The sequence below is a fragment of the Rhinatrema bivittatum genome, chromosome 6 (genome assembly GCF_901001135.1).
Source record: "Rhinatrema bivittatum chromosome 6, aRhiBiv1.1, whole genome shotgun sequence".
In the NCBI taxonomy this organism is placed as follows: Eukaryota; Metazoa; Chordata; class Amphibia; order Gymnophiona; family Rhinatrematidae; genus Rhinatrema; species Rhinatrema bivittatum.
Genome location: NC_042620.1, coordinates 241,272,509 through 241,300,272, shown reverse-complemented (window position 1 = coordinate 241,300,272; position 27,764 = coordinate 241,272,509). Strand labels below are relative to the sequence as shown.

The 27,764-nt window shown below is 43.1% G+C and overlaps 1 protein-coding gene and 1 long non-coding RNA gene across 3 annotated transcripts in view; one reads left to right on the top strand and one right to left on the bottom strand.

The window, feature by feature from the left end:
* The window catches only part of HS6ST2 (heparan sulfate 6-O-sulfotransferase 2), a 710,565-nt gene that overhangs the window by 313,261 nt on the left and 369,540 nt on the right, over nucleotides 1-27,764 (bottom strand). The window lies entirely within an intron of this gene.
* On the top strand, nucleotides 1,121-13,183 carry LOC115094039. The gene is made up of 3 exons (XR_003857481.1): nucleotides 1,121-1,246; nucleotides 12,428-12,686; nucleotides 12,815-13,183. It is a non-coding gene; the product is annotated as an uncharacterized LOC115094039 (long non-coding RNA).

The following is a 27,764-nucleotide window of genomic DNA, read 5'->3' as shown; positions in this document are numbered from 1 at the left end:
TTTTGGGGGTATTAGTATTAAGTAATAATGGCTAGAAGATAGTTTAGGCTGAGAAAAGATGGAGGGAATTAGGCTATTATGGTGGGCTGGGGCATTGTTTTTGAGCAGGATGAATGGGGAAGGTGAGAGAGCTTGATGAGGTTGATTATTAGGAGGCAAAGGTTAATGTTATGTATATGAATGTTGTCATGTTTGTTATATTAAGAAATGTATTCAGATTTTTAAATAATTGTGCACTGCTTTGGAGGAATTGCAAAATTCAGACAGGCAGTCTATAAAAGATGGTGAAGATGACACAGTAACATAGTAGATGGCAGCAGAAAAAAATCATTTGCCCAGCTAGTCTGCCCAATTATTCCAGATATAGTCCAACTGCCAAATGTAGAAGCATAGCCAATTGTAAAATATTATTCCTTATCCTAGTCAGGTTTTATTTTCTAAACTTTTGGTTCTACACCATGCTGGGTCAAATGAGTGCAAACCTTTTTCGGAGAATAGTGCTGATCCCAAAGGGCCATAAAAGAATTTCTTTCCGTGGGCTAGCTCTTCTGTTTTTTTCCCCCAGCTCTTCTTTCTCTCAGGGAGGGATTCTTTCTGTGGGGGTAAAGGATAACCTTCATGGCCTCAGCAATGGAAATCTTGTGTGTGTGTTACCCTTACTCTCCAGGACAGGTACCTGGACAAAACAGGCAGGACTCAAAGGATGGGTGTTTAAAATAATAATTTTACGGATATTGATTATATGAAAATCAATAAAGTGTATAAATAAAATGTCCAAATACATCCAGATTCCTTGTCTTTGATATAGTACCAGTTGAAATGATGTACCCCTCTGTGGAAGTGTCCCTTTTTACTGAAACTTGGAACTTGTAATCCATCCATGGTGTGTGTAAGGGAAACTGCAGAATCAGCTAAGCACAGCATGTTTTTTGGCCCAGAGAAAAGATGACCATCCATCCTTGAGTCTGGAATGCATTGTTTAGACTGGGACTGCTGACACAGGCCTGATTCTAGGATATTGAGTAATCCTGCCCACATACACACAGTTTAGTTTGACACGCACACTTGTTTACATTAGGCTATAAAAGACAAACAGCTATGGCCGAGAGAGAGAGAGAGAGAGAAACCTGCTCTTCCTTTGCAGACATGCAAAGTGATGCTTCTCCTTTGCAGACGTGCAAAGTGATGAGACCCCTTCGTCTGTGATGCGCTCTCTCCTTTCCAGGCTGATGACTAAAAGGGTGTTGTGAGTATTGGCTGAGATAAAGTGTACACACATATGTATATGCTTAGCACTATTTCAATGCTTAGAACTGTATATCTTTAATGCTTAGAATTGTTAAGATTGTATATCAATATCAATACTTTTACTAAGATTGTATATCAATAAACATATTATTTTTACTTTTACCTTGTTCTTGCTTACCTCATTCCTAACAGTGTGGAATGAATGTCTGTCCCGAGGGGCTGGGGTATCCTAACCAGGGCAGATGTCCCTTTTCCCAACAGTACCTGACTCCAGAAGGGCACTCCTGATCTTCAGCTGCTTGAGTCCAGGGCAGGCGCAAGGGTATTAGGCACCCTAGGCAAACTTTCTGCCTTGCACCCGCCGACCTCCCCCCCCCCCCCCTCCTCGATCCAGGGCCCGGCTCTGGCTCCAACCTCATTCACTCAGAGAGGCCCCCTCTCTTACACACACACAGGTTCCTTCACAGGCTCCCTCCCTCTCTCTCACTCTTTCAAAAATAGCTCTCTTGCTGGGCAAAGAAGGGGATGAGGGCAGCAAAAACACTTTCCTTCCCACAAATTAGAAAAAAATACCAAACAGGAGTTTCCCTTGCTGGGCACTGCAGCCTCCTCTTAATGGATTGAAGGGGTGTACAAGGTCCTTACAGCCTCCCAGAAGGTGCAGGTCAAACCAGCCAAAATCCTCACTTTCAGTCTAGGAAAAATTTAAAAAATCACCCTGTTTCCCTCTCTTTCCCTTCAGCCTATCGCCAAGAACTGGCAGGGCAGTGCCTCTGCCTTCTTTTGCTAAACTGAGAGCCTAACTCTGGACAGCACACTGAAACACGTCCTTCCTTCTTGAAATCAAAACTACCCTACCTCCTAATCACATGGTCTAACCCCAGTGGTGTAGCCAGAATTCATATTTTGGCAGGGCACTAGACATACAAATATGACCATGCTGTTTATACATTTATCCACACCCCCCGAAGCAGTCACTCTGGTCTCTCTCTTCCTCTCTCAATGCTCCTTCTCCCCTCGATACGTGAGAGACAGGCTGATGGAGGAGGGGCACTGAGAGTGCACAAGACTGCTAGGGACAGGATAGGTAACAGCACTGCAAACATATTACACCAGGTCCTGGAACACTAATATACTGCTGAACAAGCTGAACTGCTACAGATTCCTACACAGAACAAACCGACCTTTACCTAATACAGAGAAAGGGACCACAAACTAGAAACAGAAATATGTAGACAAAAATTCAACATGAAACCCCAAGGAGCCATTTTTGCATGCAGTACACTGGAAACAAACAGAAATGCTTTTTTTTTCCTGAACTAAACAAAATATAAAGATATCAAAGTTGCACATTCCCAAAATTAACATATTCCAGTCATTAAATTGACAATAAAATGCTTTTTTCTACCTTTATTGTTTGAGCATCTTAGTTTTCTTATTGCATTGGACCCAATTTCTCTCCCACTTTCCTCTATCTTCTTTTAACTCTTTTTCCAGGGTCTTCTTTCTATGGTGCATTTCTTTTCTCTCCTCCTGTCTTCTTCATTTCTTCTTCATCATCTGTCTCGGACATTGATCTTTCATGTCTCTTTCATCCATTTTCTCTTATTTACCTCTCATTACTGTAGTCCTTAATATCCCTCTTTTCACTTCACCTACCTATCAGACTTATCTCCCTATCTTCCCCCCCTTCCATTTCCCCCTCTGTCTCTCTCTCTTCCCCAGACTCTTAGCCCCCTGCCTTTCACTCATTCTCTAGTCTGCCACTTCTAGTCTATACTCATTCTTTTCTTAGCCCTCATCTATTTTCCTCTGCCTTTCATATTCTCACCAGCCCCAGTCCCTTCCCTGCTGCTGTTTCCCTTCCCTGCCTCCAGTTCCTTTCATCTATCTCTTATCCTCTACTTAGCCTTCTATTACACCCTATTTACTTCCTTTCCAGCCCCATTTCCATCTTCTCTCACTCCCTTCAGAGACCCTACCTTTCCAATGTCTCTCACCCCTCTCCAGCCCCCTCTTCCCATCCTTTTCCACTATCTTTCACCCCAGGTCATTCATGCCACCTTTCAGCTCCTCCCCACCCTTAAGCCCCCTTTCTTACACCCATCTCACATTCATAGCACCACCTCAAATTCCCCACTCATACTCTCCCTGCCCAATTAACAACCCATAAGCTTCCTTCCACATGCCAAGTACCCATTACCTTCCCATTCCCCACTCAGTCTCTTGTCCTTGTTCTCCCCCATCCCAGAGTCCCTACTTCCCCACCACTTTTCTTAGTCCCTTTTCAATCTCTTGAGTTCCCACCTCTCCTAATGCATACCCAGTCCCTCAGCTCTCACTGACTCCCCATTCTCCCACCCAATCCTACTGTTCCCCAATTCCTCATTCAGTACCCACTCTTCCCCAAAACCTTCCTCAGTCTTATTCTTTCTTCACAATCCACAACCAGTCCCTGAGCTCTCATTAACCTCCTACTCACCTTTCAAGTTCCCAGTCTCTCCTCCCCATGCACCTCACCTAATCCAGATATCCACTTTCACACCATTCCCCAGAGCCTCTAACATCCAACGCACCCCACTCCGGAATTTCCATTCTCCCCCCGAAGTCTCCACTCCCTAGTCCCTAAGCTTTCACTTAGTTCTTCCCCAGAGTTCCTTCTTTCCATGGAGTCCTCACTTCTCAGAGCTTGCACCTTATATCCTTCTCCACCCTCTTCTGTGCTCCAGCATAAACGAGCAATTGCTCAAACCCTCCAACTTCTAGTTGTTGACTTCATTTCTCCCCCCTCCCATTTGGTACAATGATCTGCTTTTTGTAGTAAATCACCTGGACCGGATGGTATACAACCCAGAGTTCTGAAGGAACTAAAAAATGAAATTTCAGACCTATTAGTAAAAATCTGTAACCTATCATTAAAATCAATCACTGTACCTGAAGATGCAGGATAGCTAATGTAACCCCAATATTTAAAAAGGGCTCCAGGGGCGATCCGGGAAACTACAGACCAATTAGCCTGATTTCAGTGCCAGAAAAAATAGTGGAAAGTGTTCTAAACATCAAAATCACAAAACATATAGAAAGACATGGTTTAATGGAACAAAGTCAGCATGTATTTACCCAAGGCAAGTCTTGCCTCACAAATCTGCTTCACTTTTTTTGAAGGAGTTAATAAACATGTGGATCAAGGTGAACTGGTAGATGTAGCATACTTGGATTTTCAGAAGGCGTTTGACAAAGTTCCTCATGAGAGGCTTCTAAGAAAAGTAAAAAGTCAATGGATAGGTGGCGATGTCCTTTCGTGGACTACAAACTGGCTAAAAGACAGGAAACAGAGAGTAGAATTAAATGGACAATTTTCTCAGTGGAAGGGAGTGGGCAGTGGAGTACCTCAGGGATCTGTATTGGGACCCTTACTTTTCAATATATTTATAAATGATCTGGAAAGAATTACGACGAGTGAGGTAATCAAATTTGCAGATAATACAAAATTGTTCAGAGTAGTTAAAATCTCAAGCAGATTGTGATAAATTGCAGGAAGACCTTGCGAGACTGGAAAATTGGGCATCAAAATGGCAGATAAAATTTAATGTGGATAAGTGCAAGGTGATGCAAATAGGGAAAAATAACTCATGCTATAGTTACACAATGTTAGATTCCATATTAGCTGCTACCACCCAAGAAAGAGATCTAGGCGTCATAGAGGATAACACATTGAAACTGTCGGTTCAGTGTGCTGCGGCAGTCAAAAAAGCAAACAGAATGTTGGGAATTATTAGAAAGGGAATGGTGAATAAAACGGAAAATGTCATAATGCCTCTGTATCGCTCCATGGTGAGACCGCACCTTGAATACTGTGTACAATTATGGTCGCCGTATCTCAAAAAATATATAACTGCGATGGAGAAGGTACAGAGAAGGGCTACCAAAATGATAAGGGGAATGGACCACCAGGTACCTGTAAAATGTTTTTGGGGGAGGGTCAGGAGGGTGGGAGAAGCAAAGGGATTAGTTTTAAAGGGTCGGGGTAGGTTTTTTGTTTATTGGCTCGGGCGCAGCTGATAAACAAAACCGCGATCGGGCCCGATGAAAAAAACCCCACATGTGAATCGGAACCGGAATCCAAACCGATTCCGGTTCCGATTCACATCTCTAGTTATTTACTCTTTCAGATAATAGAAAGACTAGGGGGCACTCCATGAAGATAGCATGTGGCACATTTAAAACTAATCGGAGAAAGTTCTTTTTCACTCAATGCACAATTAAACTCTGGAATTTGTTGCCAGAGGATGTAGTTAGTACAGTTAGTATAGCTGTGTTAAAAAAGGATTGGATAAGTTCTTGGAGGAGTAGTCCATTACCTGCTATTAATTAAGTTGACTCAGAAAATAGCCACTGCTATTACTAACAACAGTAACATGGAATAGACTTAGTTTTCGGGTACTTGCCAGGTTCTTATGGCCTGGATTGGCCACTGTTGGAAACAGGATACTAGGCTTGATGGACCCTTGGTCTGACCCAGTATGGCATGTTCTTATGTTCATGGGGTGCTCAGTATTTACAGAAGTGTGAGTGGTTCAAAAAGCAGACCATTGAACTGAACAGGTGGTAGGAGCAGCACTAGCAGCTAGAAGCTGCCCGGTTAGATACATGATCACAGCATTGGCAGGTCACATTGGCCTAGCAATGGCCCTTTCTCTGGCACCTCAGCATAGCTCCTGATGCTTATGTTGCCTCTTTTCCACTGGCATAGGGCTGCAGAAACTGATCTGCCTCTACTTTTGGCCTTGCATGACCAGGCAGAGGCCGAAATTGGGTGGGCCTGGCTTCAAAATGGGTGGGCCATGGCCCATCCAGGCCCACCTGTAACTATGCCACTGGTCTAACCCCCCCTCCCCCCCCTTGCACCTAACAGACTATCTATTCCTGCAAGCCTCTGGGGGAGGAGCAGAACTGAATGGCATGCCTATAATGTTGCTATCTAAACAGGGCTGGGGCCCTCTATATCTTACCACCAAGCTTTGTAATAACAAATCTACAAAAATCTACATCTAGCCTCCCAAATATGAAGTATATTTTGTGACTCTATTCTTAATATCAAATTTGTGAGAAACATATATGAGTTCTGGAATCATTAAGACAACATATATAAATTATTCCACAGATGGTTTTATTTTTTAAATACTTCAGACAATATCAGCAGGGAGCTGACATATTTCTAGTCTTATAGGGGCGTCATTAGTGTGTGCACATGGGAACCATGCAGCAACTCTCTTCCTCAGTGCCACGGGTCTCTGGTGGCTGTCAGGCGATGAAAAGGAAAGGCCCATCCCAACCTGGATCCCAACCTACAGTGGCCCAAGAACAGACCCAGCAGGTTGGCTGCAGACCCCATCATGCAGCAGCACCAGGAAAAGGCCTAGTGTGACTGAGAGAGAGAGAGAAAGAGAGAGAATAAGGAAGTTTATGTGACAGCATACATGTCTGTGTGTGTGTGAGGGAGAAAGACAAGAGAGTGGGAGCATGTGTAAGAGCAAGAGAGCATGTATGACAGCCTGTGAATGTGTGTGAATGAGAAAGAGAGGGTCAGAGAAAGAACATGTGTGTGTGTGTATGTGTGAGACAGATAGTGGGCGTGAAAGAATGTGTGAGATCATGTGTATGTGTGAGAGCATGTGTGTGTGTAGGTGTGTATGCAAGTGTGTGTGTGACAGCATGTGTATGTGTGTGTGTGAAACTGAGCTCATGTGTATGTCAGCATGTGTGCGTGTGGGAGAGTATGTGAGAGCATGTGTGTGTATATGACAGAGTGTGTGTGTGTTAGAGAGAATACACGTCAGAGCATTATGTTTGTGTTTGTGAGAAAGAGAGTGTGTGTATGTTTATTGCTGCTTGATTAATCACAATTAATTATAGTATGAGTGTGAGAGAGAGAGCATGTGTGTGAGAGAGGGAGTGTGTGTGTGAGTGTGTATGAGAACAGGCATGTTTGTATATGGCAGAGGATAAATTTTGTGTGGTCCTCCACCCTCCGCTTATCCACTGCAATCGCAGGGTGCTAGAAATCAAAAGTTGTCAGGTATGGAAAGCAAAGGATTGGTTTATCTTTATTAGTTTTAATTATGAGTGTTATTTGATGTGTGTTCTCTTTTGAAATATTTTATTGATATTTGGGAACTTTTAAAAAAGTTTTATATGAGTTTTAATTATTGAATGTTATTCTTTTTGTCAGTGATTTTGAAATATGTACTATTTTATTAGTATGGTTTTAATATTATGATTGATGTTTTATATTTCTTTATTTAGTTGTTTGATGTTTTATGAGCATGGTAATGTTTCTGCTTTTCCATTGTTTCATTGCATACAAAGTCTGGCTTGTTGCAGTTTCCAGGTTTTGACTGCACGTTTCTGTTTATACTGTATGATTGATCTCTTTATTCTGAATTTGGTTTGTGTCTGTGTGTTCTGCATATGTAATTGAATTGAGGTATTCTGCTAGCATGTGGTTTCTGTGTAGGGATCTGCAGCAATCTAATTTGTAGTTTTCCTATTAGATGTATTGAGTTTTAGGGCCTGGTGTAATATTTGCAGTATTGCTTCTTCATAGGTAGGGTTGTTCCTGTTTGGCAGTTATTTTTTTATGGTCTGGCAGGTTTACTATAAGTTCTGAGTACATTTTTTGCAGGGTTTTGAATTATTACAATATTTGTGTGTTTCGGTTACTGAGGTAACACCTGAATTTGAATATTATTTTCCTATGGTGAGTGGTAAGAGAAATGTCCTTGCTCTGCTCTGTACTCTTTACCTTGAGGTGCAGAGTTTATATTGGGATTCTGTCCCATCTTGTATAGATCCCAGATTTCACTCTCACATAGGATTTTGATTGATTGATGCTCTTGAATAATTTTGTGGCAGTCTTACTAGATGGCTGCAACTGGCCAGGGTTTTTTTTGTTGTTCATAGAAGGTCCTTCTGCCTAAATACGCCACTGACATGAATGCTCTGCACCTTGAGACAATGGTGCAAAATATTTGTAGCAGTGCCTCCTGCTTTTTTTTTTTTTATTATTTTTATTCCGCCTTTTGATACTTCAAAATGGATTACATTCAGGTATTGTACGTATTTCCCTATCCTCAGAGGGTTTGCAATCCTTATGAGTGGGGTGTCCTGCCTCTGCTTGGATAGAATTTGATAAGAGGTGGGTAAGAAGAGAGCCATTGGATCCCCGCCAGGCTAGTTTCCCCTGTCACATATCATATACGATAACTCCCTGAAGACAGCTGCATGGGAATGTAGAACAGAAATCACTGATGTCAGGTCCCATTATGTGTTTTTAAAGGATTGTTCTTGGTGGGGGGGGAGGGGAGGAAAACTGCTGATCATGATTGAGTTAATTATCAAAATCTCAGGGGAGGAGGGAAATGGGGAGGGGGGGAGGGCTTATGGGACCATGCACCAGATCTTGTAAGTACCTAGCAATGCCTCTGCTATATAAAAATAAACTTCCCCAGTACTTTGAATAGTACAAATATATCCCCCATTCTAAACAAGAAATGTGGGTGTGAACTATGTTTTCATCTTCCATTCATTAAGGAAAGCAACTTTGACCTCCTTTTTTTTCTTTGTTGACTGAAGTATAAAAACTTATGTTTTGTTCACGAAAGCCAGTTTTGCTAAATTTCTGAAATGTGATGGTGTTTATGAAAATTTTCAAAATGTGCACACTGGCGCAAAATCCATGCACTTCCTACCTGCCAACACTGCACTGGTCGTCAAAGGGAAACTATGCAAGGACCCATTCTGAAAATTGTGATGGGTACAAACAGCCTTATTTACTAGGGGTTTTTTTGCTCCATGCTATGTAAAAAAAGGCTGAGTAAATCAGGCTCAAGGAAAGTACAGTCACTTGGTCTTGCTTTTTTGTGCGGGTGGAAACCTGCTTGAAAAGTGCACGCGTGCGTGGCCTCCAGCGACCTAAACATGCCCCTGGGAATGTATAAGCTTTTAGCTGCACAGAGGATGTATGATTAAAATGCCTTTTGCCTGAGTAAATTGCTTTGTCCCCGTCAGTACGTAAATCCACCAGCCATGATTCTTCAGCTTAAATATTAGAAAATAAAATACAGTGAGCCTCATCTTTACATCTTTTGCTTTGCATAAATCTCTGATACCAGGCAGGCATTATACAGGAACCACTTTATTGCTTTAAATGCTTTTTCTTTCCCTGGTTCCCTTCTCTCAGAATAAGGTACCTGATGATTAAATACTCTCAATTTATTCAGCTCAAATTTAAAATGTATTCTGACAACTAGGTAAGGGATTGTAACCAGAGATAAAAGAATTCCTTAAGGAATTGCCTGCCAGAAACGAAATGTAAATCACTAAGCACTGCCCTGCCCCCACCCCCAAGAATTTGTTTTGATGGGGAGGGGGGGGGAAGCATCAGCGGGAGTCCATGTTGACTGCATTTGTGCCCCAGTAACTGCACGCTCTCCTTTTCCAGTTCAACCTTTTCATTCTCCTTCTCCATTCCCATTCCCTCCCTGAATCCCCCACCCAGGTGCAGCCCTCTCCCCAGTCCTCTCTCCCACCTCCCCAGTCCTTTCATTTTTTTTTCCCCCATCAACCTTATTCTCCTCTCTCTCTCTCACCCCCTGCCCTCTCACGCTCTTCTTCTACCCCCTCCTGCTTCCTGGGCCTGAAAGAAAGCGCTCCTTCCTCCAGGAACCAAAGACGACACCACTTAGGGACAACGAGGCCGCTTGGTCAGCTGAGGAAATCTGCTCACTCCCTCGGAAATCCTAACTATACCTACTGAAAATGAATATATGTATATTTACATAAAGTCACTGGATGCATCAGGATAACGCGAGTCCAAGCTGGGAAACTGATTAACAGACTGGCGTGGAGGAGAGGTTAAAGCAGTGAGCTTAGAACCAGGAACGCCGGGGCTCAATCTTCTGTTACGTTTATATCCTGCTAATCAGAAGAAAACACGATTTGCCATTCTGGGTCAGACCAGAGGTCCGTCAAGTCCGGTTATGCTGTTTCCGATCCAGGTTACTAGTAGCTGGCAGGATCCTGAAAGGTAAACCGATTCCACAATCAATCTCACTGATGCTCCTTGGGCAATGCATTTGCCTTCCATTGCTGGGGGCATCCATTGTAGACCCTCTCTGGGGCAGGGCCTTACCAACTGTTACAGAAATTCTAACTTGCCCTGCATATGGGTTTGGAAAGGCGAGTAAAGAAATCAAAATCCATAAGAAAGTTACCTTACATATGTGTGACAGGCACTGCTCACACCCTGGCCTGGACCACTGCCAGATAGCCCAAAACAAGCAAGCCAGCCAGGCAAACGGGTCAATTTTCAAAGGCTTTAGATTCCAGAATTTGAGGGATAGGCCCCTAAATTGGCCCTTTGAATATTTACTAGAGCTGAGCCCCTAAATTTAGGCTCCTAGTTTTACTAGCCTCTTAAATTAAGGAACCTAAAACGTGGGTGGCTATGGGTGTGGAGTTAGGGTGGGGAAAAAGTCAGTATTTAGCACTGATTTTCAGAACTAGGAAGATAACTTGAGACTAAATCTAGGCAAATGAAGAACAGCCCTAAATTTAGGTCCTAAATTTAAGCTCAATGACTTCTAAAACTCCTAACTTATGTTCCAAAATTTAGTTCAGCTTTTTTTTTTTTTAAATTAATAATGGTTGTAATTAGCTTTGAACAATTTTATTGTCTGATTTCGAATATAAAACCTTTCAATAAGTAAAAAAATAAATAAATGTTGGCCCCAGTGCTTTTTATTCTTTTTCTGGGTCTGTTATTTCATCGATAAGCAGGTCCTTCCTTCAGACTGTAGTGTTCCATATATATATATATATATATATATATATATATATATATATATATATATATATATATGGTAGGCATTTATGTACAGGCAGGTACATGCAACAACCTATAGCTCCCTTTAAGACTGTACCTGCTACTCTTTAAGACAGACTTTAAGCCTCAGACTCGCCAGGTTTCTTGCACGTGGTAACTTTGGGCTTCCCAGGATGTTTCTCCAACTGGCCTTTGCTTCTCTGGCAGACTCTTGGCCCTTGCAGGCTCTACATGGCAGCTCTTTGGCCCTCTGCTCATCAGCTACCTTTTTTCAGCTTTCCCAAGGGACTTTCCAGTCTATTTGGAGCACCCTGTAATAGGCCACATCCCTCTCCATGGCTCCTGCCCCATTAGGAGTATATTAAGGCAACAATCTCCTGGCTTTCTTGCCCCCTTTCATTTTCCTCGTTGTAATGCCTTCTGCTTCTCTGGTGGGCTAACTGCACCATATCCCCGCTCTGTTCCCAGCTGGGTGGAGTCCAAACTACGTTATAGACTGCATCACCGAAGAGCCTTGCCAGCCTGCCCATTTTCCCTAGCTACTACAGTACTGCAAATCCTACTTCATCTCTGACTTTAGCCTTATTTTTCAAATACTTGGCATCCTTGTGTCACTCCCTTGCATTCTTGAATTTGAATGTCGTCTTTGTCCTCAGTATACCACAGAGTGCGTGCAATTGACTTGCCACCCATGGTTATCACAATGAGTGGGCAGGAATGGAGACCACCCCGGGCGCCAAGCATATCACCTTTTTTGCGCCAGTCTGTAAGCATTCGAGTATGAAAGGGGAAGAGAGGCAGAGAAAGCCACCCTTGCCCTGGGGGCCATATGCCCAGCAAGCACCCTTTCGCTTGAAAGGAGGATTCACAAGTCACCAGACCTGGAACAGACTATTCCAATGCATTGTGGTAAAAACCAGAAAATAAAGTCAGCTAAATATGTAATATGGAACTCCATACCAAACTATATCCGTCAACTTACTACCAAAAACGACTTCAAAAAAGGCAATAAAAACATACTTATTCTCTATGGTCTTTCTAAATTCCCAGAGTTAATTTTTCTTAGAAAAGCATTAAGTAACTTGTACCTTTTGCTATTTTTCTTTGCTTGTTTTAATTTTGTTTATTTTTATTGATTTTATGTGTGTTAATTGTAAACCGACTAGTATCCACCAATGTGTGTATATGCGGTATATAAGGATCTTTTAAATAAAATAAACCAATTATTAAACCCTGTAACTTTAATCTTTCTAAACAGATTTTTAACTGCAAATAATACTTTCTTTTTTTCAGAGCACAAAACCAATGCCTTTGAAGAGGAAAAAAACTAAAGTGCAAGCCATGTTCATAAAATATCTGTGCCTTCTACCTGTAAATGTTTTTTGTTTTTTTTTTAACATATAAATAAGTTTAGTTCTCGGGGGTGCTTTTTCTTAACAATTAAACAAAGTGCGTCACAACATACAAGCAAAGATGGAAACTGTGAGCTTAAACTCCAATCAACTACATTCTTTCTACAGGATGAACTTCACTTTTAATTACACTTTTAAAGGTACAAATTGTTTTCTGGCCCTTAAACATAATTAAATATAGATGTTCTCAGTGCTTAATGTCACTTTAAATTTCAGTCCACAGAAAGTAATTTGTTTGTATGTTCAATGAACAAACCCTTTCTTATAGGTTTGAAAGAACCAAGCTCGTACATCATGAAACAAGGTTTCCTTTATCAAAGCCAACTGCGACAAGACCTCAGAATGCAGTTTCGCTGGCCTGGAAGGACAAAAATCAAACTTTTGATTTTCTTTCACATTGACTGCGCAGGCCCCTTAATTCTCCAAGTCAATTACGCCTGAGTTATATGCACAATCACAACCAGTCTCTGCTCCCTTCGTGTCAATATGGGCTCTAGAAGCTGCCTAATGAACTTCATGCATCACATGAAGGGGCAATCTGTCTCGGGCTTCTAATTACAACCTCTAGAGGTCATTGAAAGTGACACTGTGCGTGATCCAGAGTCGAGGTAATTAAACTGAAATAAACGTAAAATACACCAGCTTCCCCATTGCACGCTCCAGGTTTTGTAATTGCGATTTCATTCGATAACCGCCACCCCCGCCCAAAAATAATAATAATAATAATAATAATAATAATAATAAAACAGCCTATCATTTAAAAAATAATAATAATTGTAGTCTAGGAATGCGGAAACAAAGGCATTTGTTGGGCAAACCTCTTTCTCTGCTAGATGATATTTTGTGTTCCACACCATTCTTCTACATGTCTTCTTCCGAGGTGATATCCCAGTTAACTGAGCAATGTGTTAATGCTACAAGTAACACCAGCAGCCTCTTGGCATTTCTCTCTTGCAATCTGTCACTTTTTTTTATTTCATGGAAGCAAGGAAAATTCTCCTTACTGAAGACAAATTAAGTAGGTGAGAAGTCACTCTACGGGTGAAAACATTCCTTCGGTTTAGGGAAAACGGAGATAATGGGAGCAGCATTCTGAAAACTAAGGTGACGTCCCATGCCTGACTAGCCATGGGAAGGAGGGAGGGACTGAGCTTCCTTTTTTTTTTTTCCTTTTCATCTCTTAGATGATACTCAAAAAGAATATTTTTTTTTTGGTGTGTGTGTGTGGGGGGGGGGGCGGATCCTACAGGGACCTCCTGCTCCTCTATACTCTCAGCTCATCATTTGGAACCAGGGCTGGGATCTGGCAACCTGTCCCCTTTTCTCTTTCTCCTCCCAGCGTCCTTGAGTCCAGTCACTGCAGTGGCAGGCTGTGGCGGGGAGCCACGCACCAGGGAGACTTTCAGAACCCTGCAATCGAGGTGCCTAAATCCAGCCAGCAGGGGTCTGCTTTGTGATGGCCGGAACCCTTCCCCCCCCCCCCCCCCCCCAATTCTCCCCAGCAGCCATCCCCATTCTCTGGCCAATCCAGGCACCAGGGCATCGGATTCCGTTTCCTCTGTAATGCTGTCCAAGGTACTGCCTCTGAGACGCAGGACTAGCCCCAGAACAATGATATCACATCTGCACTTATTTGTTCTATCATTCAAGTAAGATCTGCAGGTATATGAATGGCGCTGTGATTTAAGCACTGATGCACTTCACAAGAGCCAGGGTAAGAAAGGGCATCTCTATATATAAAATGCATAGGTATGGTGCACAGGCATCTATCAGGGACTAGGTGTGAGTGTGTGTGCGTGTGCCCTCGCCAGCCGCCGTATGCACCCGTGTGGCTCTGGTGGCTGCACAGGCTGGAAGGAGGCTCAGGCACTTGCCTCCAGCTCACGTGGCCAGAAGGCCTGGGGAGAGTCGCAGCACAGCCAGAAGGCTAGCATGGGCCATTGGCAAAGGCAAACAACTGGGGCAGCTAAATCAGCCAGAGGAGGGACACAGGACACCAGTGCGATCAGGCAGAGAGAGGGAGGGTCATACAGATATTTATTCATTTAACAAGGATTTATATTCCACTAGTTCCATAGTTCACAGCGAATTCTATAAAACAAAACCCACATGCACAATAAATAACACTCATCACAATTGAAAGACACAAGAATGTACTTCTTAATACTATAACAGACAAACATACTCGCTGTCCTGCAAATATTTTGTGGGTGTCAGCTAGTTAAGGTGCATACCCTTACATTTGTGTAAACAAAGCCAGTGGTTACAGATTAGACAGAAGCTTAGCATAAGTATTGCCATCTGACGAACAATGCTCTCAATAGTGAGGTACTACTGGCAATATGATTCTAGTTCCGATATAAGAAATCAACCAGTGACCTGTGGCGGAGAGATAAAGGTAATGCCAGTTAAGCCAGGGCTTCCCAAATCTGTCCTGGTAACCCTACAAATAGTGGGGCTTTCAGGTTGTCCACAATAAATATACATGACGTAAACTTGAATGAACTGGAGACCTGGAATATGGAAATTTCTCACACATATTCACTATATATATATATATATCTCTGAAAGCCCAACCGGCTGTGAAGTTAACAGGACAGGTTTTGGAAACTTCCGAGAAAAGTCACATCAACAATTATGAAACTAAGACTGGTACCTCTAGCTGGCATCAGACACATGCAGTTCTAACTCGTCATACAAGTCTGCCAGTGAACTACTACTTCCCATAAGAACATTACTCCAAAACACCCTGTCAATCAGGCAGAATTCACAGACAATGGTGCTCTTTTACAGAGGATAATATCTTCCTATATTTTACAACATCAGCTAACATAATTGCCAAACCAGTAATAGCTGCACTAGCCACCGAATCCCTGGCAGGAGACTTCCGAGAACAAGACTGTGAGCTCCATCACTGTGCTGGGATTCTATAAACTGGCAGAAAAGCCAAAACAAACAGCAAGCCAAGTTTTCTTTTGCATCATATAAAACTTTCCACAAAGGCAACACATACATACCCAACATGTTTACCAGATTTTGCTTTACTGGAATTAATGAGCAAACAGAGATCCGTTCCTGATGCTATCAAGGGTTATGTGGTCTGTCTTGTATGAGCCAATTATGTAAACTGGAGTTGCAGGGGGCCCAGAGTTATGCCTGGCACTGCAACAAATCAAAGGATGAGAACCTTGCCCTGCACGATCCATGTCATATGCCATTAATGTTGTTATGAACAACTTTTAACTACTTCTGGCAAGGATTTGCCTTCTCTTAATATTCATATGAATGAATTAGAATGAGTCACTCTTTTATTAATAAATAGGGCCACAGGCATACAACAGAATATTCCACTGAGGGCATACTGCTGCATACCAGACTATGGGCAAACACAGCCAAGTGAGGATGTGGAGCTTGAAGGATTCAAACAAACCTCCTTTCATCTGCTAATCAAAAATATTACTTAAAACACTCTTTCATGGTAGTGGAGAGGGGAAGGATCCAATTCCTTTGAACTGACTTTCTCTCTGGGGTATGAATGTTTTCGCCTGCTCAACTACACTGTAAATCGATTATTTGCCACACTACTAATTATGCTCCATTGATTTTAAGCAATCCAAGTTCTGTAGATGGCTGCAATATTTTGGGAGCCGGGGTAATTCCGTATGTTATGGAGTCATTAGGAATAAAACGCCAAAGAGAACACTGCTATGCACTGCCAAGCAGAGGGACCCTGGGTTCAACTCTTGGCTCGGGTCCTCTGCACTCCGGGTCAGCCAGAGCTGGGGATACTGTGCAGGCAGCATTCACAACCCCTAGGGGAGGGGAGTCATAAGTCATCATGCATCAGCGACACCCACTGGCTGAGTTAGGGCCCGTGATTGCAGGGTTTCCGAGGAAGGCCTGTCGCTGTGATGACTGGACCATAGTAAGTTCGCACAAAAAAACCCAGGGTGCCGGATCTGGTTCAGACTGAGCTGAACAGCCACAGGAGCAGAGAAAATAACCAGATAAAAAATAAAATTGTAGGTGCACACTAAAATATCACTTAACAGGCAGTATATAGGGACAGTAACTTTCAAACCAGCGCATGCTGGCGCGTGCCAAAATAAGTGGCCATTTTATAACACACGCACACACGTGTGCCAAATTTTAAGTGGACGGGTGTAAATCCTGCTTCTTCTGCGCACGTCGGGGAATTTTAAAAGAGGGGCGCATCCACCCCATTGCCAGTTTAACCAGTTCGTCCAGTTAACATCTAGGTCCTCTAAACCCCCCTGGTTTGATAGTCTACACTCCCCCCAGTTACCCCAGACCCTTTAAACCCCTCAGAAATGGCTTGATCCTTTTATTACTTAGATGTCCTCCATAGCAGAAGTAAAGTTACGCGACAAGGGGACCATGGCACGCGGCGGGGCGCATAAATATTTGCGGCCACATCTTTTGGCCAGCCCCAAGACGCTCATGCCCCGCACAGACCACTTCCACACCCGGAAACTTTTCAGATGTGCGTGCGGCCAGTTTTACACACGTATCTGAGTGCTTTTTAAAACAGGGTTGCTGCGCATAAGCCTGACTTATTCACGCATCCTCTGACTGATGTGCATGCCGGGCTTTTAAAATTCACCTTTAAGTTTTAGAAGGCCCCCATTAAAACATAGCCTCAACAGGGTGTGAATGCTATTAGAAGTGGCATGTAGATGCCACACCAAAAAGTATTAATCCTCATACAAAACAGACCAAAGCCTTATATCAACTACATAATCAAAGACACAAATCCTCAAACCTTGCACCTCAACAGCCGGACCTGCTGCGGGGAAACACTATCATCACTGGAATTGTGTCATAAAAAGTTCAATGATTTTTGTGTTATTTTTTTATGTTGCAAATAAAATCTTTCATGTCTTCTTTTATATTAAAATCTTTCAATTCTTCTTTTATATCAAAAAGTATTTATTTATTTATTTATTTATTGGTTTTTATATACCACCGCTCATCAAAGATATCACGTCGGTGCACATAGAACAAAAATACGCAGTTGCGTGTACATATAACAATATAATAATAGCTGAATTCCATAAAACATTAGAACAGTTACATATGGTATCAAGAACAACTTATTTAGCTAATAATAGATGATAAAATAGTGTAAAAAATAACTGTGAATGCACAACTTTATCTAGTATCAGGGCAAAACGGGGTGGGGAACAAAGTGGAGCGGGAATGAAGGAGAAAGGGTCAGGAATGGAACAGTATATATACATATATACTTAGCTTACCCAGGGTGGCCCATGGGAAAGTAGCTAGCCTGGTGGCACAAGTATTGGAGGCGGGCTACTTTTCCATGGGCCACCCTGTATAAGCGAGGAATACAGGCGACACCAGACACTGACAGCGTTTCTAGAACGTACTCAACTGCTCTCTGCTTCAGGGGAACTCCCATCTTGTCCGATCAAATCCTTGTTTCTGAGAGAAAAAATGTTTTATAGTCAATTTATTCACTGCTTCTTCTCAATAACCAGAGTTGCTATTCACACAGAATGTCAAACCTCACTTGATGCCCAATGCAACTCTGATTGGTTATTGAGAATCTTGAAGCAGTGAATAAATTGACTATAAACATTTTTTTCTCTCAGAAACAAGGATTTGATCGGACAAGATGGCAAGTTCTCCTGAAGCAGAGAGCAGTTGAGTACGCTCTAGAAACGCTGTCAGCGTTAAGTGTTGACTGTATTCCTCGCTTATATAAGCTAAGTACTTTTTGATATAAAAGAAGAATTGAAAGATTTTGATATAAAAGAAGAATTGAAAGATTTTATTTGCAACATAAAAAATAACACAAAAATCATTGAACTTTTTACAACAGTGTTATGATAGTGTTTCCCCACGGCGGATCCGGCTGTTGAGGTGCAAGGTTTGAGGAATTGTGTCTTTGATTATTTAGTCGCTATAAGGCTTTGGTGCTGTTTTGTATGAGGATTAGTTCAAATTTACAGCGTGCCTTGAGTGTGTGTTGTAATTAGTTTTGTACACCAAAAAGTATGGCATCTACATGCTACTTCTGGCAAAGCGGTAGAAGGCATCTAAAGACGACACCAAATAGGCTGCGCACACTAAAGGAAGGATATGCGATTCTCTGTTCTTCATGCTTCTCTGTCCCTTTGCTGTTAAACTGTATAAAAGAAAGCTTTGCATATGGAACTGGTTGTCAGTGCAAAGGGCAGGGGAGAGAGAGAGAGAAAGAGCATTTGAACTTCAGAAGAGGAAGTGAAAAAAAAAAGAAAAGAAAGGAAATACCTGACCAAAAATATGCACCTCAGATGTCTAATAAGAAAAGAGAAGGCTCAGAGGAAGAACTGGAGCGTGGTTGGAAGCTGCAAGCTCCAAGCACGGATTATATATGCTTCTCTGTTCTTTGCTCATGATTGTAGATCTGCTCTATTAAATTTGTTTTGTTTATATCAAATATATAAAATCTAAATAAGCATTACCTATAGCTTTCTGTTACTCTATATCCCTAAATGATGGAAGACAATTATAGCCTCAGTCTAAAAAACAAAGCGTGCACCCCCTCCCCGCTGCAACCCTCTGAATTTTCCAGGTGAGTCAAAGCACCCTCACTGCTCTCCTTTAGCGTCTCAGACGAGTGAGTGACCAGGAGGTTCATATTCAGACAGTCCGGATAGCGGAGCGCAGAATTTGCGCGGAAATTCCCCCCTGTGCAGAATTGCCATTTTCTGCGCAGAATTGCAGAGGAGACCCCCGGCATGCTGCGAACGGTGCGCATCCCGCGTGTGCCGTGGGATTTGTGCCGTTCGCGGCGAAATGGAAGGCCCCCGGTGAGAGATATGTGTGTGTGTGTGTGTGTGTGTGTGTGTGTGTGTGTGAGAGGAGATGGGGAGGGGAGGATGAGAGAGAGCAGGAGGGTGTGAGAGAGAGCATGGAAGGTAAGAGAGCGGGGGGGAACGCTTGAGTGTGGGTTTCAGAGAGAGGGAGCCTATATGAGGGGAGGGGTTGTGGGGGGAGGGGAGGGGTGAGAGAGGGTAGGAGGGTGTGAGAGAGAGCACAGGAGGTACGAGGGGTTGGCATGCTTGAGTGTGGGTTTCAGAGAGAGGGAGCCTATATGAGGAGATTGTGAAGGAATGTGTATGTGTGTGAGAGATTGGGAGCTCGTGTGTATGAAAAAGGGATCGTGTGTATGTGAGGGTGCTAGCCTGTGGGAAGGGATTGTGTATGTGTGAGACAGAGCCTGTGTGAACAGGTATGTGAGAGAGAGACACAGGTAGCCTGTGGGTGTGTATGCAAGAGAGAGAGGGACCTTGTATGAAAGGATGTGTGTGTATGCGAGAGAGTGTGGGAGCCTGTATAAGGGGGTGTATATGTATATTAGAGAGAGGGAGCATGTGTGTGAGAGAGGGAGGGACAGAGGGAGCCTGTGTGAGGGGCAATAGTGAGAACGGGGGTCAATCTCTGGGACTGGCAATAGAGTGGAAGGGGTTGAGCCTAGAGGTGGAGGGGAAAGATACTGGCAGGTGGAGAAGTTGGGACCTCAGAGGGCAAAGTGGCCAGGGGAGTAGGGAGAGCGAGTGGAAGGGACACTCTTACAGTGAATTTCTAGGGAAATTCTGCTCAAAATATTTAAAATTCTGCATCTTTAAGTAATAACTTTTTTCTGTATTAATTTAAAATATAATTACTTAAAGACTGTCATGTAAATTGTGTCATTTTGACCAATATAAAGTTTGCAGAATTTTGCAGAATTTTAAGTTTTTGTGCGAAGAAATTTAAACTTTTTTGCGCAGAATTTCCCCAGGAGTACATACAATTGAATATAGCCGGCTATCTTAAAGGTAGCCGGCTAACTTTACGACAGGTCTACAGGTTGATCAGACTTAGCTAAGTTATCCTCTGAATATCAGAATTAGCTGGTTAATTTAGCTAACTCCACTCCTCTCAATTATGCCTCTGGAACACCCTCACTTATAAGGTCCTTCATCAAAATGCGTTTTGGCATTAATGAAAGTGATAACACATCAGCGCATGCGTTAACACCATAACACATGCGTTAAGAACAATAACAACGGCGCAAATGCAAATTTTTTGGAAGGGCGGGATCAGGGAGGACTTTGGGCAGGATTTAATAAAATGAGGGACAATATCGCACCATGTGATAGCATAGCACATGCTATCGCACGGTTTTAACATGGGAAATAACTACACCTTTTTTCCTGGCATTAGATTAGGCAGTGCAATATGGCGAAATGGCCATAACGCAATTCACAATAACTTTTTTGAATTGCATTTTAGCCATTTCTGGGCGCGAAAGAGGGACAGAGAGAGAGAGCCTCACAGTGGGCAACTATTTATATCTCTACAGGCGGGCAATCTAATAGGTCGAAGTGAGGTGGTGGTGGTGGTGGTTTAGGGGCCAGTTTTGCATGTAGAGTGAGACGTACGAATAGCACAGTACACCTTGGTGAAGATTTGATGTCATTTGGAGTGAGGAAAGTCTCACAAAGATGAAACTTTTACTATGTTCTCTCACTCTAGCTTGGGCATCAAGGTATACGGTGCTGTTCGTATGTCTCACTCTACATGAAAACTGGCCCCTAAACCCTAAACCAACACCTCACCTCAACCTATTAGATGGCCCTCCTATAGAGATAAAATACTTCACTACTATGAGAGTCTTGTAGATAGAGTCTGTCTCTCTCCCTCTCTCTCTCTCGCTCTCCCTCCACAAGAAATAGGGATTATTGCAGGTATTGTACTAAGTTTACCGCAGCACTTGATACTACCAATGCAAAGCAATAAGTTGTTAATAACGCATTTTTAATGAATCTAGGGGTTAGCCTACTAATGTTTTAGTTGGCTAGAATTTAGTTTAGTTTAAATATTAATTTAGCCGACTAACTTCGGAATTATCCAGCTAAATGCTTCTGAATATGAACCGCCAGAAGCCTATGTGCATTGGTGTCTTTTACTTTTCCAAACACAAGTAAGAGAAGATGTGTTCCAGCTCAGGGGCCTATGGGTTACAGTGTTATCACTTGCACATCTGCTCCAACTTTAAACCACAACCTATAAGCTAAAAAGTTAACACCTGGTTCAAGGTAAGTTTGACATTTTATATTTTAGTGGCTTTCATTTGCATATGTCATTCCCTCGTTTACACATGGATACATGCATGCTAATTTTAGCATGAACCCATTAATGTCCCCTGACCACATGCATGCTAGGGTCTTAGTGTATAGCCTGCTATTCTTGGTGCATGCTAAAAGGTGAGGTTTAAAACAGATGCACACCCATAAAATAACAGATGGATGCACAAGAAGCACTTATTTGTTCGCCTGCTGTTTTATAAACCTTGCATATAGGCAGGTAAGTACTGGTGCATGAATAACTTTGCTTGTGTAAAAATGGGGCAATGCGCATAGGGCTGTTACCTGCGCATATTTACTTCTGCTCTTTAATCACATAAGAACTTGCCATACTGTGCAAAGGGTCCATCAAGCCCAGCATACTGTTTCCAACACTGGCCAATCCAGGTTACAAGTATCTGGCAAGTACCCAAACACTGACTAGATCCCATGCCACTAATGCTAGTAATCACTTATATAGAAACATAGAAATGATGGCAGAAGAAGACCATCCAGTCTGCCCAGCAAGCTTTCGCACTTTTTTTTTTCTCTCACATACTTATGTTTCTCTTGGCTCTTAGTAACCTTTTTTATTCTATTTCCCTTCCACCCCCGCCATTAATGTAGAAATCAGTGTTGGAACTGCATCTAACTGAAATAGCTTAATTAGTTAGGGGTATTAACCACCGCAATAAGTAAGCTATACCCATGCTTATCTGTTTATCCAGACTATGTAATTCAGTCCTTGTTGATTGTTTACTGAATATAGATCCACCTTTATTCATTCCCCCCTGCCGTTGAAGCAGAGAGTTATGCTGGCTTTGCATTGAAAGTGAAGTATCAGTTTTGCTCCCCTGCCGTTGAAGCAGAGGGCTATGCTGGATATGTGTGAAGTGTCAGACTTTCTCCCCTGCCATTGAAGCAGAAAGCTATGCTGATATGCATTGAAAGTGAAATATCAGCTTATTTGGTTTGGGGTAGCAACTGCCGTAACAAGCAAGCTACTCCCCGCTTTTTTGTGAATGCAAATCCTTTTTTCCACATTTCCTCATTGCCGCTGAAGCTCAGAGCAATGTTGGAGTCGCATTAACTGTGTGTATGTTTATTGAATAAGGGTATTATCACCAGGTAGTAGCCATCGTCCTGTGAGCCACCCACTCTTCATTCACATCCTCTAGACTTTATGGATCCACAGAGTTTATCCCACGCCCCTTTGAAGTCCTTTACAGTTTTGGTCTTCACCACTTTGTTAATGAACTAATGCTAGTAATAGCAGTGGCTAATCCCGAAGTCATCTTAACTAATAGCAGCTTATGGACTTCTCCTCCAAGAATTTATCCAAATCTTTTTTAAACCCATCTACACTAAATGCCTTAATCACATACTCTGGCAATGAATTCCAGAGCCTAATTGTGCGTTGAGTGAAAAAAGAATGTTCTCAGATTTGTTTTAAATGTGCTACTTGCTAACTTCATGGAGTGTTCCCCTAGACCTTTTATTATTGAAAGAGTAAATAACCAATTCTCATTTACCCATTCAAGTTCTTTCATGATTTTATAGACTTCTATCTTATCCCCCCTCGGTCGTTTCTTCTCCAAGCTGAACAGCCCTAACCTCTTTAGCCTTTCCTCTTTATCAGATGTAAGTCAGAATAGAACTCTTTATAGCCAAAAATTGGCTGGGTGAGGGGTCTGGGTAAACTGGATGGCGTACAGAGTGAAGAACCAGGAGTCTGGATGACCTAGAATAGACTGGGCAAACTGGTCAACTAATTGATAACATTGGTTATTTCCTTCACCCATGCATGTTATAAAATGTGTTCATTTGAGTGTTTAAAAGCCGCCACACACTTGTGAGAACCATTTAAAATTCAAGTGCATGTGTGCTCGTGCTCACATAGGTAGGTAGATGGACCCACACATGTTCATTTTAAAATTACCATCTAAGATTCAGTGCACAGGCCCCCAAATCAGAACACAAAACTTCACTTGCATTAAAGATTATGGTTGCTTTTATATCAACTCACAGACATGTAGGAAGTTATTGAGAAAGGTCTTATAGCCACATCAAAGTGAAGTTCATAATCATAGATGTACAGGTAAATAGAAGTTATTATGGGCGCTTCTCTTTTCTATTACTTTAATACATGGAGAGGGGAAAAATGGAACAAGATAAACAATAGCCGTAAGGGAAACTTCACATTTCGATATCAATAGTTAATCTACTGTGTCACATTCCCTCAAAAAACTAAGTGAAAAGCAGTAACTGCTGTGAAATTGGACCTGGGTAGCAAAATGACTTTCTAGCGCAAATAGCTATCTTATAGTTGAAGTTTTCTGCCTTATTGAACATCTTGCAGTTTATGAAACCAAAGTTTCACAAATCTTAGCATGCCAGGCTTCTCAGTGAAAATATGAAGCATTTATACAAGTAGAAAAAAAAGGATCAGCTTTGCTAGTCTCCCACTCTCAACAGGACAAGTCCAACATATATTCTGTGGTGCAGGGACTACAGTACTCAAAAGGCCCCAAGATGCATGACATATATCTATACGGCAAAAATCTTTGGTAGCACAGGACCGTCCTAAATTCATTATTTTTAATTTGATGACTGAAAACGTGTCAATTCATTATTTCATTCATTTATTTTTTATTAAAAATATGTATTTATTTTTCACCTAAACCAAAATGTGCTAAGCAAATTATAACACAATTCATAAAATAACAGGGTAGAAACATAAAATAATCAAAGCAGATATCCAACAATAAACATCAACAGAAGACATTTTGTTACCCCTCTCTGCCTCTATTTCCTGTCACACCACAACATCTAATTAAAAGCTGCCAAAGGCCTCTTTAAATAAAAAAGTGTTACAAAACTTTGCAACACTTTCCATTAACTGTAGAGGCTCCGGCAAGGCATTCCAAAATGAAAGGCCAATATAAAAAAAAAGCTTGTCTGGCCTCGGTGAAATGTGCGGCCTGAGCTGAAGGCTGGACTAAAAGAATTTTGCTGGAGGATCGTAATGGTCCTTTAAGTGCCTTAAATTCAGGACTAGATCCTTGAATTACACTTGCTGGGGGATGGGGAGCCAATGCAATTCTTGCAGGTCACATGATGCTATAGCCGGCCACCAGGAGCACTGCAGAAAGCAGAGTTGCCTACCTGTAACAGGTATTCTCTGAGGACAGCAGGATGTCAGTCCTCACACATGGGTGACATCATTGGATGGGGCTTGGCATGGAAAACTTAGGGGTGGATTTTAAAAGGCCTGCGCGCGTAAATCCTTCTGGATTTGCGCGCGCCGGCGTGCCTATTTTGCATAGGCCGCCGGCGCGTAAAGCCCCGGGACGCGCGTAAGTCCCGGGGCTTTCGAAAAGGGGCGGGAGGGGGCGTGTCCGGGGGCGTTCCCGAAACGACGCGGCATTTCGGGGCGGGCCTGGGGGCGTGGCGCCGGCCTGGGGGCGTGGTCGAGGCCTCCGGACCAGCCCCCGGGACCGGAGGACGGAGCGGGGCTGCTGGCCGGCGTGCGCAAAGTTACGCCTGCTTTTCAGCAGGCGTAACTTTGCCGACAAAGGTAGGGGGGGGTTAGATAGGGCCGGGGGGGGGGGGGGAAGGGGGGTTAGGTAGGGGAAGGGAGGGGAAGGTGGGGAGAGGGCGAAGGAAAGTTCCCCTACGAGGCCGCTCCGAAATCGGAGCGGCCTCGGAGGGAACAGGCAGCGCGTGCAGGTTGCACAAATGTGCACCCCCTTGTGCGCACCGACCCCGGATTTTATAAGATACGCGCGTAGCCGCGCGTATCTTATAAAATCCAGCGTACTTTTGTTTGTGCCTGGTGCGCGAACAAAAGTATGCGATCGCGTATTTTTTAAAGATCTACCCCTTAATGTTAAACTTTGACTGAGCCTCTTTGAGCATGCTTGTGTAAGAAATATACCATGCATCCATGAAGATTCCCTTTGGTCTTATAACATAGAATTCAGAATAATAATAACATAAAATAATGAAAAAACCCATATGTTGGAAACCCGACTTCGCAGGGTGGTGGGCAGATTTCGTGAGAACTGACATCCCGCTGTCCTTGGAGAACACCTGTTACAGGCAAGCAACTCTGCTTTCTCTGAGGTCAAGCAGGATGGCAGTCTTCATGCATGGGTGAATCCCTAGCTACAGATTGCCCCCAATTTAAAAGGGGAACAACAAAATACCAAAATAAGTGCCATCAGGCACAACAACTAGTTTTGTTTGTAAAAGGTGGGGCAGCCTGAACAAAAACAAAGGGCCCTAGGCAGGAACAGAGTTGGGTTCTACACTTCAAACAAGTTCCAAAGTACAGATTGGCCAAATCTGCTGTTGCGTTTGCCATCCTTATCCAAACAATAATGCAATGTGACTGCATGGAGACAACTCCACGTGACAGCTCTGCAGATCTCCTCCATGGAAACAGCTCGTAAGTGGGCCACCAATACTGCCATGTCTTAAACAGAGTGAGCTTTGACATGCCCTCAAGATGCAGTCCTGCCTTGGCATAATAGAAGGAGATGCAGTCTGCTAGCCAATTAGAAAGCATCTGCTTGGCAACAGCGCTGCCCTACTTATTTCTATCAAAAGAAACAAAGAGTTGGGTGGACTGTCTATGGGCTTCTGTCTGCTCCAGACAGAAGGCTAAGATTCTTTTGCAATCTAAACTGTGCAGGGCTTGTTCACCTTGATGCGAATGGGGCTTGGGAAAGAATGCTGGCAGGACGATGGACTGGTTAATATTGAAGTAAGACACTACCTTAGGCAGGAACTTAGGGTGCATACGTATGACCACCCTGTTATGAAAAACGTAGAATAAGGTAGATAAGTCACTAAGGCCTGGAGCTCACTGACTCTATGTGCTGAAGTGATCGCCACCAAAAATATGACCTTCCAGGTCAGGTACTTCAGGTCACAAGAGCGCAGCGGCTCAAAGGGAGCTTTTATCAGCTTAGCTAACACCACGTTGAGGTCCGAAGACACAGCGGGAGGCCTTAGTGGAGGCTTCAACTGAAGCAGGCCTTCATGAAACATACAACTATAGGCTGTACAGCGATGGGCATACCATCTACACCATGGTGATATGTCCTAGTTGCATTCAGATGAACTCTAACAGAGTTGGTTTTCAAACCAGCTTTCGATAGGTGTAGAAGATAATCAAGTAGCTTTTGTGTTGAGCAGGAGAAAGGATCTAGGACCTTCTGCTCACACCACACAGAAAACCTCCTCTACTTCAGTCTGTAGGACTTTTTAGTGGAATGCTTTCTGGAAGCCACCAGGACCTAAGACACATCTTCTGAGAGATCAAGTGGTTGTAATATTAACTTCTCATCTTACAGGCTTTGAGTGACAGGCCCTGGAGACTGGGATGGTGCAATCTACCTCAATCCTAGGTGATGAGATGTGAGGAAGACCCAGCCTGATTATTTTTTGGATGGACATCTCCCCGAGGAGTGGGAATCAGACCTGCCTCAGCCAATGAGAGACTATGAGGATCATAGTCCCTTTGTCCTCGTGAAGCTTCAAGAGAGTCTTTGCTACCAGTGGAGCTAGAGGATGTCCACACAGGAGACCCTCACCCCAATGGTGGGTAAAGGCATCTGAGGCTGGTTTGCTGTGTGTCCTGTACAGGGCCCAGGACTAAGGAAACTTCCTGTTCCAAGGTGCTGTGAAGAGATCCAAATCCAAGCTTCCCCAGAGGCAGAAGATCAGATTCACAACCCCTTAGTCCAGAGACCATTCATGGGGTCTGAAGATACGACTCAGACTGCCCACTGTTACATTCCCTGTTTCAGCCAGGTACACAACCCTGAGCACCACCCATGGGAGAGGGCCCACAACCAGATGTGGGCCACTTTCTGACACAGGACATACGATCCCGACCCTCCCTGCTGTTGACATACCACACTGCCACTTGGTTGTCTATCTGTATCAGAACAATTTTGTTGGATCTCTGAAAGTCCACAAAGCATACCTGATTGCCCGGAGCTCAAGGAAATGGATTTGATAGAGACGTTCCTGGGCAGACCATAGACCATGGGTGCTGAGTCTATCTACATG